Source organism: Leptonychotes weddellii, chromosome 14, assembly GCF_054177405.1.
Source record: "Leptonychotes weddellii isolate Sample4059 chromosome 14, ASM5417740v2, whole genome shotgun sequence".
In the NCBI taxonomy this organism is placed as follows: domain Eukaryota; kingdom Metazoa; phylum Chordata; class Mammalia; order Carnivora; family Phocidae; genus Leptonychotes; species Leptonychotes weddellii.
The window spans coordinates 48,627,329-48,647,630 of record NC_138382.1 but is presented as its reverse complement, the minus strand read 5'-3'; positions in this window follow the sequence as shown (position 1 = coordinate 48,647,630).

Sequence of the window (20,302 nt, the reverse complement as noted above, 5' to 3'; positions counted from 1 at the left end):
CGGAGACTCAAGTGCCAGAGCCGGAGGTGAGGTGAAGGAGGGCCGCAACGGTCGATCGGTCGACTAAGGAGGCAAGCTGCTTAGGTTTCCTGAACCCCCCGTTTGCTCGTTTGTGAAATGGGAACGAGAATCCTGCACTGCTTCCTTCCCAGGCTCCTTGGGAAGACTGAATCCTTTCACGGCTGTGTACTGGCTTTATTAAAAATTTTGTATTTGTTAATTCATTCACCCAGCCTGGATTATTTTCTCTTGTAGAGCCGCCTGACTTAACGTAATTAAAAATGCCTGCAAATCCACTCTGGTTTTTCAACCCCACCGTATGTTTATAAAAAGGCGAATATCTCTCTTTTCCAAAGCCCTTTTGCAGCCAGTCCATCTTACCAGGGCTAGACAGAAGTTTCTAGAACTGGAACACTGCTTAGGGATCACCTAGGAATTTCATATTGGAACAGGCCCCTGTATGGGAAGGGATTAATCACGCAGGGAGTGGTCAAGAGGAAACCCAGGTCTTCTGGGCACCTCGGTAATCGTACAACCTCTTGTATGTACATATTTATGTCAGCTAAGGAGAACAGGAGCTTTCTCTAAAATTCGTTCAGTATTTTACATCAGGGGATTTTGTCTACACCATAGAAATGATAATGGGTGATCACAGTTAACCGTGCTCTTGCCGAGATAAGCAATGGACAACAGGAGGATCTTTCTCCTTCACGACCACCCCCTCAAAAGGAAAAAAGCAAAAACCAACCAACCAGAGATCAAAGAAGTCTCCAGAGATAGTCAGCAAGGGACAGGAAAGTGGTTTTAAAAAATATACATGTAGCTTTAATGACAAAAAGTGGTAATTATTTGCTTAAAGCATGTATTTTTAGTCATTTTCAGTATGGAACATAGGACAGTTTTGAAGAAAAACATTTAAGAAACTTAAAATTCTAGGGCCTGCAATTCACTCCGTTTTCTTCTCCCTCTTCTTGTTTAATGCTCATCCCTAACATAAATTATCCACAACATACGAAGTAGTTTCACATTCATCTTTTCCTTGAAACAATCTCTCCTGCTCCGGGCGGAGGATAATGGGAAAGGATGACCATGAGAGAGTCCAAAGACAACTGTTGAATGCTGAGGGACAGACAGCACTCACTCCTGAAAGTAAATCCATACAGCTGAAGACAAGTGTGGAGTCAACTCAGGGAGGGCTTGAGTGCCCAGGTGAGGATTATTCCTGAATTTCAGGGGCTGTAAGGAGCCTTTGGAAAGACTAAGCAGGCAATAACTTAGAACTCTGTTTTGAAAGAATCTTCTGGCAGCTCAGGCAGTGTAAGCATATGAGAGGGTTTGGAAAGCAGGGAGTTCAGTTTGGAAAGGTGCTGCAGTGAACCTGCAGGAGAGGACAGGAGCCAAGGATGATATTTCAGCAGAGCTGCTGTGGAAGGAAAATAATGGAAGTAATGTACAGAGAACTTGGGAAGTGACAGCATTTAGGAGGGAAGAGATTTACAGACAATTTTTTTTTTAAAGATTTATTTTAGAAAGAATCTGAGCGGGGGGGGGGGGGGAGAGGGAAAGGGAGAATCTCAAGCAGACTCCCTGCTACTGAGCGTGGAGCCTGCCATGTGGGGCTTAATCTCAAGACCCTGAGATCATGACCTGAGCAGAAAGGTTTAACCGACTGAGCCATGCAGATGCCCCCACAGACAATATTTATAGCTTAGAAAACCATGAACAGAAATAGCTAGGACAGGAAAAGCCAGTTGAGTAGGATGAGGCAGGAGATAAGAGGAAGAGTTCAGTGTGACTTCTTACTGAGCACAAGGGACCTGTGAGATATTCAGGAGGCATTCAACAGGATATTGGAAATCAGTCTGACATTTAGGAGAGAAGGCTCTAAATCTAGCAATGGTGGGCAGAATTGCCTAGGGCCAACTCTTCTGCTGAAAATAACCAGAAAAGCTAGGCAAGAAGTCTTCAAAATCTCTCTGAAGGCATCAGAGGACTACCAAAGCAGTGAGGAATTGTGGGCCCAAGTTCTAGGAGAGGAGGGTAAGCCAAGAAAAATGATCCTAACATTTCAAGCCACTTTTTCTCTCAAGGAGATTGTTAGTTCTAAAAGCTGAGAAACTGAGTAAAGCTTTCAGTAAACAAGGCTGGGAGGAGGGGCGCCCGGGTGGCTCAGTTAAGCATCTGCCTTTGGCTGGGGTCGTGATCCCAGTGGCCTGGGATCAGGCCTTGCATTGGGCTCCCTGCTCAGCGGAGAGCCTGTTTCTCTCTCTGCCCCTTACCCCCCTCGTGCTCTCTCTCAAATAAGTAAAGAAATCTTTGAGGGGTGGGGGGAGGGGGGACAAGGCTGGGAGGAGAAAATAGTTGAGGGCTTACCAAAAAGGAAGGACACTGATAACTACCAGGTTTTTAGTTGGGATCCTGAAGGGCTACACAGTTGGAATCAAGATGAAAATTGACTAAAGCACAACTCTGAATCCCGTAATTCCTTGATTGAATTAAAATGATCCAGGCTTTCTAGTGTCTTTAGCCTAGAGCTGCCTGCCAGAAGCAACAGTAAAGGGCGCCTGGGTGGCTCAGTCTGTTAAGCGACTGCCTTCGGCTCAGGTCATGATCCCAGAGTCCTTGGATCGAGTCCCACATCGGGCTCCCGGCTCAGCAGGGAGCCTGCTTCTCCCTCTGACCCTATCCCCTCTCATGCTGTTTCTCTCTCTCTCTCAAATAAATAAATAAAATCTTTAAAAAAAAAAAAAAAAAGAAGCAACAGTAAATTCTAATAGAAAAAAATTCAACCAAAAATAAGCATGAAAAGACAGAACATGCTCAGAGACATTGTGAGAGACAGACTTAGAATAGAAATTCCAGAGGATTCAGATAATGGATTTATCAGACCGAGGTTTTAAAATAGCTATGATTGAGCTAAAGAAATTAAAATAGAGAACTTCAGCAATTTAAAAATGTGAGAACTAAAATTCATAGTATCTGTTATTAACAATTCAGTGGATAAATTTAAAAGTGGATTAGACGTGGCTGAAAAGAGAATTAGGGAACCAGAAGATAAGCAGAAAAGTATCGAGGCTGAACACAGAAAGGAACATAAAAAAACATATGGGATATGAGGGATAGGTGTTGGGTTGTTTTTTTAAGTTTTTATTTATTTTAGAGAGATTGAGAGAGAGTGTGTGTGCTCACAAGGGAGCGGCGGTGGGGGGGTGGGCGGCGAAGACAGAGGGAGAGAATCTCTGCCTACAGGCAGAGCCAGACACAGGGCTCAATCCCACGATCTCAAGACTATGACCTGAGCCAAAACCAAGAGCTGGAGGCCCAACTGACTGAGCCACCCATGTGCCCCAGGAATAGGTTTTATAAACATGTAATTTTAGCTAGAAGGAGAAGAGAGAATGGAGCAGTGTTAGAAGATAAAACAGCTAGGAATTTCCCAAAATTGATGAAACCAAGCCGCCACAGTTTTAAGAATCACCATGAACTCCAAGCAAGATAAAAAATACCCTCCCAACAAAATGTAAAGAGCACTGGGTATTATATAAGGCTGATGAATCACTGACCTCTACCTCTGAAACTAATAATACATTATATGTTAATTGAATTTAAATAAAAAAAAATAAATACCCTCCCTCAAACAATTTAAAAAAATTTACAGGCCTCTTGTACATTGTTAAATTGACATCTTAATTTTTTCATAACTTAATTTTTTAAAAATATTTTATTTATTTATTTGACAGAGAGAGACACAGCGAGAGAGGGAACACAAGCAGGGGGAGAGGGAGAGGGAGAAGCAGGCTTCCCGATGAGCAGGGAGCCCGATGTGGGGCTCGATCCCAGGACCCTGGGATCATGACCTGAGCCGAAGGCAGACGCTTAACGACTGAGCCACCCAGGAGCCCCCATAACTTAATTAATTGCAAGGATGTAATTTCTAATATATTGTAAATATTGATCCATTTAAATAAAATTGTTGCATTGCTCATTAAATGTATCCAATGATGTGTCTACATGATTTGATACTATCATCCATTAAAAAAAATACATTGCAGGGGCGCCTGGGTGGCTCAGATGGTTGAACGTCTGCCTTCGGCTCAGGTCATGATCCCAGGGTCCTGGGATCGAGTCCTGCATCGGGCTCCCTGCTCCTTGGGAGCCTGCTTCTCCCTCTGCCTCTCTCTCTGTCTCTCATGAATGAATGGATAAAATCTTTAAAGGAAAAAAAAAAAATACATTGCAAAGCCTTTTATTAACACTAAAAAATTTCAGATTCTTACTTTCGCTCCTTGAACACATACTGTCATTCCAACACTTGCCCCTAAATTCTATCCCATTAGAATGTCTTTGTGCTTGACTTTTTTTTTAAAAGATTTTATTTATTTATTTTAGAGATAGAGAGCAGGAGGAGGAGCGGAGGGAGAGGGACAAGTAGACTCTGCACTGAGCATGAAGCCCCATGCAGGGCTCGATCCCACAACCCTGAGATCATGACCTGAGCCGTCAACCAACTGAGCTACCCAGGCACCCCTGCTTGAAAGACTTCTATTGATCAATGTATCATACTTCTTTGTAACAATGTAATATAAATATAATTGACTTTTTAAAAATATCCCATAACCATAAGGCTCTGTTAAAATTCTGTTTTGGATTGACATAATTATTAGTAGTATACATTTAATCAAAACAGCAAAATATACCAGAAAATGTCATAATTATTAAATATAAAATATAAAATTTTGTTAGAAATTTCTGTCTTAAAAAGCTAGATGGGCTTGTATTATCTATTGCCGTGTACTAAATTATCTTAAAACTTAGCACCTTAAGGTAACAAACTTTTATTATTTCCCAGTTTCTGAGGGTCAGGAATCTGGGCAGGCTTAACTGGAGTTCTGACTCACGCTCTCTCATGAGGTTGCAGTCAATCTATTGGCAATGTCTGCAGTCATTAAAATCTTGATGGGGACAGGATAACCACTTCCAAGATCACTCACATGGCTGTTGGCAGGAGCTGTTGGCTCCTTGCCACATGACCCTCTCCAAAATGTTGCTTAGGACACAGAAATTGGCATTCTCCAGAGTGAGTAATCCAAGAAAGAATGACCAAGACAGAGGCATGGTATCTTTTAATAGTTTTATTGAGATACATTTCACATCCCATACAATTCACCCATGTAAAGTGTACAATTCAATGGCTTTTAGCATATTCACAGAGTTGTACATCCATCACCATTATTTTCATTACCCCCAAAGAAATTTTACATTCCATCTTCTCAAACCCTCTAACTCTAGGCATTAAGTTTCTACTTTTTGTCTCTATAAGTTTGCCTAATATGGACATTTCATGAAAATGGAATTATACAATATGTGGTTCTTTGTGACTAGCCTCTTTCACTTAGCATAATAGTTACAATGGTTGTCCATGTTATAGTACATATCAGTACTTTGTTTCTTTTGATGATTGAATAATATTCCATTGCGTGGATATATCTCATTTATCTATTTATTAGTTGATGGACATTTGGGTTGTTTCCACTTTTTGACTATTATGTATGAACATTCATGTACAAGTTTCCTATGCATGTGTTTTCATTTCTCTTGAGTATATAAACCTAAAATGAAATTAATGGGAATATACCCCATATATATTACTAGGTCATAAGGTAACTCCATGTTTAATTACTTGAGAAATTGCCATACTTTTTTCCAAAGCTGTTACACCATTTTATATTCCCACCAACATTGTATAAGGTTTCCATTTTTTTTTTTTTAAGACCTTATTTATTTATTTGACAGAGAGAGACACAGTGAGAGAGGGAACACAAGCAGGGGGAGTGGGAGAGGGAGAAGCAGGCTTCCCGCGGAGCAGGGAGCCCGATGCGGGGCTCGATCCCAGGACCCTGGGATCATGACCTGAGCCGAAGGCAGACGCTCAACAACTGAGCCACCCAGGCGCCCCTAAGGTTTCCATTTTTTTCCCACATCCTCACCAACACTTATTTTTATTGTAATGATTCTAGTGGGTATGAAGAAGCATCTCATGGTTTTGATTTGCATTTCATTGATGGCTAATGATACTGAACAACATCTTGTCATAGGCCATCTTGTCATGGGCCTATTTGCCATCTGTGCATCTTATTTGAGGAAATGTCTATTCAGATCCTTTGACCATCTTTTAATTTTTCTTTCTTTCTTTCTTTTTTGTTGCTTTTTATTGTTGAGTTGTAAGAGTTCTTTATATATTCTAAATACAAGTTCCTTGTCAGATATATGCTTTCCAAATATCTTCTCAATTGTGTCTTTTCACATTCTTGATGGTGTCCTTTGAGGCACACTTGTTTTTAAATTTGATGATGGTTATTTGTGTTTTTGGAGTAATATCTAAGAAACCATTGCCTATCCAAAGTCATAAAGACACCTATGTGAGAATGATACTTTTTTAAAATTCAAAATCTGGAATAAAAATGGGGTCACTGAAAATTTAAACACATTATAAAGTTCAAAAGAAGATATACAGGGGCACCTAGGTGGCTCAGTTGGTTAAGTGTCTGCCTTCAGCTCAGGTCATGATCCCAGGGTCCTAGGATTGAGTCCTGCATCAGGCTCCTTGCTCAGCGGGGAGTCTGCTTCTCCCTCTCCCTCTGCCTGCCACTCCCCCTGCTTGTGCTCTCTGTCAAATAAATAAAATCTTTTTTTAAAAAAGAAGACATACAAACAATTGTATGTTAATAACTTTGAAAGTTTAAATGAAAAATTCCTAGAAAATGTAACTTAAAAATAACACAAGGGGAAATAGAATTAAATATTCCTGTAACTAGTAAAACCAGTTTAATAAACCAAAATCCTTCCCACAAAGAAAACTCCATTTGCCTTCATCAGTGAAACTTCTTGTCTTCACAAATTCTTCCAGAGAATTTTTAAAAAGAGAATACACTCCAACTGATTTTATGGTAAGCACAGTCTTGATACAAAACCCAAAACAGAGAAAGGAAAATTATAAGCAAAATCATTCATGAATATAGTTGAAAAAACCATGAGTGGGAGTGAGATGGAGTAAGCACATTCCTCCTGGTCTTTCCCAGTGAATGCAGCTATAAAACCTAGCCAGAATGCATGGAGCAGAAGCTATTTGAGGACTCTGGCAGGCAAATTGGGGAAGAAGACCAAAAAATATGAAGCACTGAACTGGCAATGAGTTCATTATTTTTTATCCTCTGGTTATCCTGCCACTTGGCCTCAGACACGGGTACAGTTATGAAAGTGCATGGCAGACAGAGTGGGCTAAGCAAAGCTCTAGCTTTCTGGTGGAGAACCAAAAATAGGAATCTCAGGGAAGTGAACAGTGCAAGGGAAATCACAGAGAGGGAGCACCTTGGGGAAGTGACCCTGTAAAATTGTTTACAAACTCCTGGGCTCAGCCCTGAGCTGTAACTAGGTTGACGTGGTCTTAATCAGCACCTAGACTTTTGAGAACCGAATTTTCCACTGTCCAGGTCCCAGACTGTCCACTGGGTGGCGCACATGTGGACTAGATCTGAACACCATTGCAAAGTCTTTGAAAATTGAAATGAAATTCTAACCACAGTCCACAAGAGTGGTTTGGAACTTATGGCCTGAATCTATTTAGGTCAATTGCATACTAATACAAAAATATCAACATTCTTCATATGATTTAAACAAGAGCCAGAGTTTCATAACCTAACATTCAAAACGTTTAACATATATTCTTAAACTTGGCAGATGAATAATTAATTGGCATGTGAATAAGGAAAATCTCAACTCACAAATAAAGACAGTCAACACATGTCAATACCAAGATAACTTAGATACTGGAATCATGTGACAAAGACTTTAAAGCAGCTATTATAAAAATGCTCTAAGAATCGTAAACACCGTTGGAACAAATGGATAACTAGAAAGGTTCACTAAGGAAATAGAAAATACAGAGAATAATAAAATGGAAATGTTAGGACTGGAAAGTAAGAAAACCCAGAAATTAAAAACTCACTGGATATATTCCAAAACAGAGTAGAGATGACAGAGAGAAAAGTAAGTGAACATAACAATGAGTAAAAATATGTCTGGAAAACAGTGAGGAAAAATAAAACCCAAAAAGATCCCCAGGGACCTGTGGAACAATAAAAAAAGTCCAGCATTTGTTCCATCAGACTTCCAGAAATAGAAAAGGGTGCAGAGCTGGAAAAAATGTTTGAAGTAATAACAGCTGAAAACTCCCCAAATTTGGCAAAAGACATAAATCTACATATGCAAAAAGCTCTGTGAACTCCAAACCAGATAAAACCAAAGAATTTTGTCCCCATACACATCATAATAAAGCTGCTGAAAACTAAAGAAACTAAATCTTCCACGTGGCCAGACAAAAATAACACATTCCTGACAGAGAAGCAATGATTTAAATGAATGTTGAAATCTCGTCAGAAACCATGAAGGCCAGGGGCACCTGGGTGGTGCAGTCGGTTAAGCATCCAACTCTTGATTTTGGCTCAGGTCGTGATCTTGGGGCCTCAGGTCATGATCTTGGGGTCATGGGATTGGCCCCGCACTCAGTGGGAGTCTGCTTGAAATTCTCTCTCTCTCTTTCCCTCGCCCCTCTCCTCACTCATGTTCTCTCTCTCAAATACATACATACATACATACATACATAAAATCTTAAAAAAAGAAAAAGAAAGAAAAAAGAAACCATGAAGGCCAGAGGAGGTGGCACAACGTTTTTAAGGTGTTGAAAAAAGGAACTATCAAGCCAGAATTTTCTATCCAGTAAAAATAACCTCCAGGAATGAAGACAAAATAAAGACATTCTCAGAAGAAGGAAAAGAAAGAGAATTCATGGCCAGTTGACATGCTCTAAAAGAACGGCTAAAGGAAGTTCTTCAGAGAAGGGAAATGACACCAAAATGAAAGCTAGAACATCAGAAATGAAGGAAAAGCAACAAAAATGATAAGCATCTGGGTAAATATAATAGACCATTCTTTTTCTCTTGAGTTTTTAAAAATATGCTTGATATTTGAAAGCAAAAAAATATCAGTGTCTGATGGGGTTTTCAATGTGTTAGATGTAATGTACAAGATAACTGTAATATAAAGGGCAAAGGTAAAGGGACTTATATGGAGTAAGGTTTTTATATTCCACTTGAAGTAGTAAAATATTAATTTTAAATAGACTATGAAGTTCAGTATGTATATTGTAATCCCTAGAAAAACCACTAAAAACTTTATACAAAGAGATATTGTCGAAACACAGTAAATTAAAATGGAGTACTAAAAAATATTCAAATAACCTAAAAGAAGGCAGGAAAGAAGGCAGAGGAATGCAAAAGAGGGGGAAAATGGAAAATGAATAATAAAACGATAGACCGGGCCGCCTGGGTGGCTCAGTCGGTTAAGCAGCTGCCTTCGGCCCAGCATGATCCCAGGGTCCTAGGATCGAGTCCCACATCGGGCTCCTTGCTCAGCAGGGAGCCTGCTTCTCCCTCTCTCTCCCTCTGCTTGTGCTCTCTCTGTCAAATAAATAAAATCTTTAAAATAAAAATAAAAATAAAATGATAGACCTAAATCCAAACATATCAATAAGTGCCATTAAATGTAACTGTTTTAAACACACCAATACAAAAATCAGAGTTTGTTAGAATAACAAGATATGAACCAATTATAGTCATCTACAAGAAACTTCAGGATGATACAGGTAGATTAAAAGTAAAAGGATGGAAAATGATAAACCATGCAAACACTAATATCAGACAAAGTAGACTCAAAGCAAGGAAAATAACAGGGGATAAAGGTGTATATTACCTAATGATAAAAGGGTCAATTCACCAAGAAAACATTAAAATCCTAAATGTGTATGTAAGTAACAACAATTACTTCAAAATACATGATGCAAAAACTGACAGGATGAAAAGGAGAAACACAAATACACAATTATAGTTGGGGACTTCAACACTCAGAAAAATCTGTAGAACTAGTAGAAAGAAAATCAACAAGGATATAGAACTGAACAACATCATCAACCAACTGGACCTAATTGACATTTATAGGACACTCTATTCAACAATAACTAGATATACATTTTTTTCCAAGTATACATGGGACATTCATCAAGACAAATCATATCTGGGGTCATAAAACAAACCTCAACAAGTATTAAAAGAACTGGGAAAAAATAGTGTATGCTCTCTGACCATAATGGAATTAAAGTAGATATGATGAACAGAAAGACACAAAGAAAATTCTAAAACTTTGGAAATTAAACAAAACACTTCTAAATAATCCATGAGTCAAGTCTCTAGGGAAATTAGAAAAATATTTTTAACTGAATGAATGAAAATACAAATATAAGTTTGTGGGATGTAGTTAAAGTAGTTTTTAGAGTAAAATTTATAGTAGTAAATGCTAGTATTAGAAAAGAAGAAAGGTCTCAAGTAAATAAGCTTCCACTTTAAGAGACTAAAAATAAAGCAAAATAAACCCAAAGCAAGCAGAAGAAACAATAAAGAGTATAAATCAATAAAATTGAAAACAGAGAAATAGAGAAATGAAATCAAAAGCTGGTTCTTGGAAAAAAAATCAATAAAATAAATCTCTAGCAAGACTGAAAAGAAGACACAAATTACTGACATCATGAAGTACTCTGCAACATGAAAAGGATAATAAGAGAATATTATGAACACTCTGTGTACATAAATTTGGCAATGTAAGTGAAATGGACAAATTCCTGAAAGCTACAAACTACCAAAACTCACCAAAGATGAAATGGTAATCTGAATAGCCCTATGACTAAAAAGTCGAATTTGTAGTTAAAAACCTCTCCCCAATGCAAAAAAAAAAACCAAACCAAAACAAAAAAAAAAACAACAGCAACAAAGCAGAACAGAACAAAATAAAAAACCAACAACAACAACAACAAAGCAAAACAAAACTCCACGACTAGATAGTATTGTCAGCCAGTTCTACCAAATATTTAAGGACGTAACACCAATTCTAAGCAATATCTCCTGAAAAAGAGAGAGAGAGAGAGAAGGGAACACTTCCCAACTAATTTTATGAAGCAAGCATTACTCTGGTACTAAAACTAGACAAAGGGAGTCCAAAAAAAGAAAACTATGGATCAATATCCCCTAAGAACATAGATGCAAAAATCCCCCAACAGAATACAGTCCCCAACTTAATGATGGTTCAATGTATGATTTTTCAACTTTATGATGGTGCAAAAGCAATACTCATTCAGTAGAAACTGTTTGAATTTTGTATTTTGATCTTTTCCCAGGCTAGTGATACGTGGTATAATACTCCTTAGTGGTGGTAGCTCCAGATCACAAAAATAAACAACCGATATACTTAGAACCATTCGTACCCATACAACCAATCTGAGTTTCACTTTCAGTAGCCAATAAATTACATGAGATATTCAACACTTCATTATAAAATGGGCTTTGTGTTAGATGATTTTTTCCACCTGCAGGCTAATGTAAGTGAGCATGTTTAAGGTAGGCCAGGCTAAGCTAAGATGTTTGGTAGGTTAGGTGTATTAAATGCATTTTTGACTTGGATATTGTCAACTTACAATGGGTTTATCAGGACATAACCCCCTTGTAAGTTGAGAAAGATCTGTATTAGCAAATTGAATCCATCAACATATTAAAAAGAACAGTATATCATGACAAAATGGAGTTTATCCCAGGATACAAAACTGGTTCAATATTTGAAAAACAAATCAATGTAATCCACCACATTCACGGTCTAATGAAGAAAAATCACGTAATTTACACAGAAAAAAATTTTGACAAAATTCAATACCTACTTATTATAAAGACTCATCTATGAAAAACCTATCATATTAATGATAAATTTGACATATTAATGGTGAAAACTGAATGTTTTTCCCCTCAGATTAGTGACAAGTCAAGAATATTCCTTCACCGGGGCGCCTAGGTGGCTCAGTTGTTAAGCGTCTGCCTTCGGCTCAGGTCATGATCCCGGGGTCCTGGGATCAAGCCCCACATCGGGCTCCCTGCTCAGCGGGGGGCCTGCTTCTCCCCTTCCCTCTGCTTCTCCCCCTGCTCATATTCTCTCTCTCTGTATCTCTGTGTCTCGAATTAATAAATTAAAAAACTTAAAAAAAAAAAAAGAATATTCCTTCACCACTCCTGTTCAACATTGCATTGGAAGTCCTAGCCAATATAGTAAGATAAGAAAAAGAAAAAGAAGGCATATTGGAGGGGAGGTGGGCAGGGAGGGTGGGTAAAATAGGTGAAGGGGATTAAAAGTACACTTATCATGATAAGCACTGAGTAATGTATAGAATTGTTAAATCACAATATTGTATACCTGAAACTAATATAACTCTGTATGTTAACTATACTGGAATTAAAATTAAAAACTTAATTTAAAAAAAGGCATACAGATTGCAGAGGAAGGAATAAAGTTGTCCCTATTTGCAGATGACGTGACTGTCTACTAGAAAATTTCAAGAAATCTACCCAAAACACTCCTAAAACTAATAAGTGAGTTTAGCCAAGTTGCAAGACACATGGTGAGCACACAAAAATCAATCATATTTCTCTATACTAGCAATGTGTGGTTAGAAACTAAAATTTTTAAAATACCATTTATGATAGCTTCCTATGATAATTTTACAAGTAAAATAAAAATGAGTGACTATATGGCAAATGAAATCCAGCAATATATAGAAGGAATTCTATAGTTACTAAGTCTAGTAATTATATAAAAATATACAGTATTTTATATAAAACTATGTTATATGTCATAGGCAAGTTTATACCAGGAATGAATGGTTCTGCATCGACAAATTAATAAAAGTGACTTGTCCTAATTAATAGATTAAAGATGAAAACCTGTGCTCATTTCACTAGATGCAGAAAAAAATATTCGATAACATTCACTGTCACAATAAAAACTCTTAGTGAACTTGGAATAGAGGAAATTTCCTTAAAGAAATAGAAAGTCATTATATGTAATATAATTGTGTATTTGGAAAGTATAGAAATATCTACAAATAAATTATTTAAAAATTATTTACATATTCTGGATACAAGTCCTTTGCCAGATAGGTGATTTGCAAATATTTTCTTCAATATGTGGCTTGTCTTTTCATGCTCTTAATAGTATCTTTCCCAGAGCAAAAGTTTTTCATTTTTTTAAAGATTTTATTTACCTATTTGACAGAGGGAGAGAGAGAGCGAGAGCACACAAGCAGGGGGAGCAGCGCACAAGCAGAGGGAGAGGGAGAAGGAGAAGCAGCCTCCCAGCTGAGCAAGGATCAGGGGACTTGATCCCAGGATCCTGGGATCATGACCTGAGCTGAAGGCAGATGCTTAGCTGACCGAGCCACCCAGGTGCCCAAAGTTTTTCATTTTGATGAGGTCCAATTTATCAATTTTTAAAATGGATCATGCTTTGGATGTCATATCTAAGAAATCTTTGCTTAACTCCAGGGTACAAATATTTTCTCCTATGTTTTCTTCTAAAAGTTTTGTAGTTTTGTTTTACATATTCATATTACATGATTCATATTAGTGGAGAGAAAATATTTACCACATGTACAACTGATAAAGGGCTCACATCCAGAATACATAAAGATGTCCTAAATTTGCTAAATACAAATCAATATACAAAAACCAGCTATATTTCTAAATACCAACTATAAGAAGAGGAAATGAATTTTTAAAAGGATATTATAAAGTATACTTACATGTGTGTGTACGAATTTTTAAATGTCAAGTACCTAAAAATAAATCTAACAAAAGTATGTGAGACCTCTACAAAGTGAAGTATAAAACTTTGAGAGAAATTAAAGAAGACTCTCCAAAGTGGAGAGATATACCATGTTCATGAATTTTAAAAATTGATACTGTAAATATATCACATTTCCCTAAACTGATCTATAAATTTAGCACAATCACAACCAAAATCCCAACAGGTGTTCTGTGGATCTTGATGGTCTAATTCTACTAATCTAAACTATGTAGGATGTGATAAAGCTTTGGTAATGTCAGTAACTGCTGCCTGTGGTATTGGTATAAGATCAGAAAAATAGACCAATGAACTAAGAGAGCTCATAAACACATTTCTCTATAGGGACATGTGATTGACAACAAAGGTCGCACTGCAGAGAAGTGGAAAGTTGATTGGACAGTTATATATCCACATGGGAACCTTGTGACCCCAGGGGAGAGAATATTTTCTCCAATTATCAAAGAGCAGTAACCAAAAAGGAAAAGACAAAGAGGACTAATTACAATTAAAATATACCATGAAGAGTGAAAAGACAAGCCACAGAGGGGAAGAAGATATTTACCACATATGTAACTGATAAAGGGCTCATATCCAGAATATATTAGGAATTCCAGGGACACCTGGGTGGCTGTCAGTTAAGCACCCACTTGTGATTTTGGCTCAGGTCATGATCTCATGAGTCATAGGACTGAGCCCTGTGTCAGGGTCCACACTCAGCGGGGAGTCTGCTTGAAGATTCTGTCCCTCTGCCCCTCCCCCAGTTCTCCCTCCCTCTAAAATAAATAAATAAATCTTAAAAAAAAAAAAAACCAAAACCACATTGAGGGATGCCTGGGTGGCTCAGTCAGTTAAGCATCTGCCTTCGGCTCAGGTCATGACCGAGTCCCGCCTCAGGCTCCTTGGCAAGGAGCCTGCTTCTCTCTCTGCCTGCCACTTCCCCTGCTTGTGCTTGCTCTCTCTCTCTGACAAATAAATAAAATATATATTTTTTAAGATTTTATTTATTTATTTGACAGAGAGAGACACAGCGAGGGAGGGAACACAAGCAAGGGGAGTGGGAGAGGGAGAAGCAGGCTTCCCACTGAGCAGGGAGCCTGATCCGGGGCTCGATCCCAGGACCCTGAGATCATGACCTGAGCCAAAGGCGGACGCTTAACGATTGAGCCACCCAGGTACGCCCAAATAAATAAAATCTTAAAAAAAAAAGAACACATTGAGATACCACTTAATATCCAATTGGCTATAATTTAAAAGCCTGACAATACCAAGTATTGGCAAGCGTGTAAAACAACAGAAGTTCTCATATACTGCAAATGACAATGTTAATTAACAAACACTTTGCAAAAATAATTTGCAAATTATCTTACAAATAAGAGAGCAATCCCACTACTAGGTATATGCCCTAGACAAACTTGGTACATGTACACCAAGATACACTCACAAGAACAACATTGTTTGTAATCGCCCAAACTGCAAACAACCCAGATGTCCATTAACAGGAGAATGGATAAGGAAAATGACATATTCATATGACAGAATAGTATACAGATGTGAAATGGATGGAACTAAATCTACATACAACAACATGGATAAATTATAAAACATAATTTTGAGCAAAAGAGGCCAGGCACAAGATAATTCATACTGTACAATTTTCTTGTGAAGTCCAAAAACAGGTTGAACTTATCTATACATGAGAAATGCCTATGTAGATAATAAAACTATATAGAAAAGTCAGGAACATATTATCATAAAGGTCAGAGGGGAGAAAAGAGATTATAATCAGGAAAGCGGCCATATAGCTTTTGAGGTCTTGACAATGCTCTATTTCTTGTGCTCAATAGTAGTTACATGGATACTTACAATATTTACAATAATTTGTTAAACTATATAGATATGTATCATTGCTTTTGTGTGTTGTATTCACAATAAAAAGGGTTTATTTAGCATGTCATATTTCTTATATGACACAAGAAATTTCTCAATAAGCATTCTAACTTACATGTGATATATTTACTTTTGTTCAAAGATGTAAAGATGTAACACCGATCTTTTGGAAGTAAATGTGGAATGTTTTATGTCATCCTTTAAATGGTATAAAATACGCAACTAGACGTGGGATAACGGAGCTCCTTCTCACTAATGAGAACAGTGAAAATGCAAAGCATACTTGGTCCTAGGTATTTTCTAAAACACTTTTAACAAATCTTGAATATTTAATTCGAAAATAAATGGGTAGGTAGGAAAGCATAGACTTGCCGTGATTCTGTGGCCAGAATGAAATCATACACTACGGCTGTCAATATTTCTGAGCCACTCTGTCTTTGTTTTGTCCTCACAGAACTCTTCTTCAGGAAGAATGCTTTCTCTGACAACAGCTCAGAGTGGAAGGGGCAAGGTTATTAAACAGCTCTCATAAAATAAGCCCATGGAAAGATGCTCCAGCATCATTAGCCATCAGGGAAATGTCAGTCAAAACCACAATGAGATACCACTTGCTCCCAGTAGGATGACTGTATTTGGAAAGACAGACAATAAGAAGTGTTGACAAGGACATGGAGAAGTTGAAACTGCCATACATTGCAGGTGGGAATGTAAAATGATGGATCTGCTTTGAAAACAGTCTGGCAGTTTCTGAAATACTTAAACATAGAGTTACCACAGGATCCAACAATTCTACTCTGAGGTATATACCCAACAGAAATGAAGATGCATGTGAACACAAAAACTGGTACATGAATGTTCATAGAGCATTATTCATACCAGCTACGAAGTGGTATGAATGTCCTAGATGTCCATCAATTAACTGATAAATGAATTAATAATATGTGGTATATCCATACAGTAGAATATTATTCAGCCGTAAAAAGGAATGATGTAACGGCTCATGCCACGACATAGGTGAACCTTGCAAACATTATGCTAAGTGAAAGAAGCCAGGTAAGAAGTCACATACTGAATGATTCCATTTTTATGAAACATCTTGGATGGGCTAATCCATAGAGACAGAAAGTAGACTAGCAGTTGCCTAGGGCTGGGAAGATAAGAGAGTTAGAGAGTGACAACTAAGAAGTTCAAGGTTTCTTTTTGGGGTAATGAGAAGGTTATAAAATTGATTGTGATAATGATCATACAACTCTGTGAATATACTAAGAGCTAATGAATTGTACACTTTGGTTGAATTATATGGTAGGTGAATTATATCTCTATAAAAAAGCTTTTCAAAATATGTCATCAGGGTGCCTGGGTGGCTCAGTTGGTTAAGCAACTGCCTTCGGCTCAAGTCATGATCCCGGAGTCCTGGGATCGAGTCCCACGTCAGGCTCCCTGCTCGGCAGGGGGTCTGCTCTCCCTCTGACCCTACCCCCTCTTGGGCTCTCTCTCTCACTCTCTCTCTCTCAAATAAATAAATAAAATCTTTAAAAAAAATATATGTCATCATTCCATCATGCTATTTATTCTGAACAACCTAACTTGGACCAAAGTACCCCAGTTTTTAACACCAGACTTCACACCTTAACAGAAATACTGTAAAAGTAAGACAGAAAAATACAACAAACTCTTCTTTGGCTGTTGGTGTCTTGATGAAAGGAGGCTTCATGGACCTCCGTTTACACCGTTGTGTGGCATCGTGAGGCAGGACATCCTAGGAAGATGTGGAATGGGTAAAGGTTGCTGTGTGTGTGTTTGTGTGTGTGTGTGTGTGTGTAAGGTGTTTGAAGAATAATTTTGAAAGGGAAGGTGGGAAAAGAGAACTAGAAGGAAATCACCACAGGTGTATTCTCAGGTAGACTGATTTTAGGAAAAAAGTTGAAGATCCGGAAACCGATTCCCTAAAAACTGTGCATGTCTGAATTACCCTTGGAAAGACTTCATGTTCCTGAGTTTGAAGACCTGAGTTGTAGTTCAAAAGCCTTGTCTTTCAAGACCACAATCTCTGCTATGAATTGCTAAAGCTTCCCTTGTAGCTAAAACCAAGATTTTGACTCTGAGTCCGGCATTTGGCTCTGCCAGCCTCCTCAAGGTGCTAAGCCTTGAATGTTTCAGCCTTATGGTCTAATTTTAATGTGGGGAGGGCTTAGGTATGCCAAAGATTTCCCTTTTTAGCAAGCATCCTAGTGATTCTGCTACAGGCAAGAGAGGTCGATGCTGCCCAGTACTGCAAGGGAAAGAATCGATGGAGAAAAGGACAAAGAGGACAATGTTGTTAGGAGACAGTTTGGTAGCATGGTAGGAACCGAAGACAGACTGAGTTATTTAGAGATTGATCTGGAAATGAGAGATGGAGCCAGAGAGCAGAGACATTTAGGACACTTAGCTGAGGAAAAAGATGGGCAGATAGCAAGAGGTGGGCCTCAGAGCTGAAGAGGGTTTGTTTCCAGAAAAAGAGAAACTTGAGAATATTTATGGAATAAAGAGAAAAAGTCAGGAAGGGGATGTATAGAGAGAAGGAACTGAGGGGTCCTGAGAAGCTGCGAGGTGACAAAATGGAGAGCCAGGGGAGGGGGATCGGCGTTGAATCTTGGGAGGACACGGCTTCCTCTGAGAGGCAGGAAAGCAGCAGAAGCTCTGGAGAGAGTTTTGGTGGATGTGGGACTGTTCGTGGAGCTCAGATCATGTGACCTCTCTTTCTCTGGAGATCTGGTGGCAGAAGGAGAGGTAAGCTGTTGAGAAAGAGGAGAGGAGAAGAGTGGGGCCTCAGGACACCAGAGAGGGCTAGAGAATCAGCTGTGGAGAATGGCATCCGGAGTCAGATAAGCCTGGTGGGCTGGGGGTGGGGGCAGCTGGGCTGAGTTGCTTGGATCTGTAGGACCCTTTTGTACTTCCACCTGGAGAATGGCAGTGAGGCCAGCAGAGCTGGGGCCTGTCCTGCGCTGAAGAAGTGAGAAAGGTGGGGAGGTTCCAGAAAAGAGAGGGTCAGCTGTGAAGTCCAAGGTCCTCACTTTCAGGGAGCAAAGTAAGACTTGGGCAGAAGGTGGGCTTTGAAGCAAGTGGCCACCCAGCAGAGAGGTCAAGAAGATGATGCAGAGCAGGTCGAACAGGACTGAGAGGGAAAAAGAAGGGGATGGAGCAGGTTTGAGCCATGAAGCTATCTAAACTGTCCTGCACGATATAATACAGTAGCCACTAGCCTCCTGGAGCCTTATGTATTTGGTTAGTCCAAATCCATTTGTGCTCTAAGTGTAAAATATACCCACGATTCCAAAGACTTAATATGAAAAAAAAAAATGTAAATATCTCATTAATAAATGTTTACACTGATTATTTAATATTTGGATCTATTGGGTTAAATAAAATATATTATTAAAAGTAATTTCACCTATTTATTTTTACTTTTGTAGTGAAGCTTCTAGAAAACTTTAAATTACATATGTGGCTTGCGTTACATTTCTATTGCACAGAACTGCTCTAGATACTCCCTTACTGGGACATGGATTGTCTGTGTCATGCCTGTGGCCCCAACACCTGGGACAAGGACCTGCACAGAGAGGCCTCAGGGAATGGGGTGTGTGTGTGTGTGTGTGTGTGTGTGAGAATTGATGAATAGATGAATAAGTAAATTCATGAATGAGTGGATAAATGAGGATCGTATATGGTTCTCAAGGACTTGGTAATTTTCTTCTCAGTTGTGGAGGATTATAGATTAGTACACCACTGGATGAAAGGGAAACAGAGATAGTTAGAATTGAGGAAAGCTCACCAAGGCTTTGAGGGAGGGAGTCTCTAAGAGCCTTTTAGGGGACCTTACTTGATATAAAGGCTCAAGAACCTGGACCCTTGCCACACTCTTTTCTTTTTTTTCCTTTAAAAAAAAAATGTTCTCCTGTAGCACCGTAATAATGCCAGGAACCGTCCTAGGTATGCTGCATGTATTAACTCATTTAAGCTTCACATCACCCTAGGAGGTAGGCACTCTTACTCTCTCTCTTCTGCAGATAAGGAAACAAAGGCACAGAGACCTGAAGTAGTTTGGCCAGGATGACCCAGCAGGTGGTGGAACTGGTTTTAAGCCCCAGTGGCCATGCTCCCAGCTACGACACCATCCTGTCCTCTCACCTCATCCCCAAGGTTCTTCCCAACAGAGATACAGTAGTCCCCCCTTATCTGCAGGGGATCCGTTCCAAGACCCCTAGTGGCTGCCTGAAACTGCAAGTAGTGCCAAACCCTCTATATACTAGGTTTTTTCCTGTACACACACACCTATGATAAAGTTTAATTTACAAATTAGGCACAGTGAGAGAATAACAACAATAATGAATAATAGAACAAATTTAACAATTTACTGTAATAAAGTCATGTGAATGTGGCCTCTCCCGCTCTCTCAAAACATCTCATTGTGCTGTACTCCCCCTTCTTGTAACGATGTGAGATGCCAACCTGCCTATGTGAAGAGATGAGGTGAGGGGAATGATGGGGGCGTTGTGACATAGTGTAGGGCTAAGACCGGCCTTCCGCGGATTCGTTGGAAGCAGGATCGTCTGCTTCTGGACAACAGCTGACCACAGGAAGTAAAACCACAGATAAGGGGGGA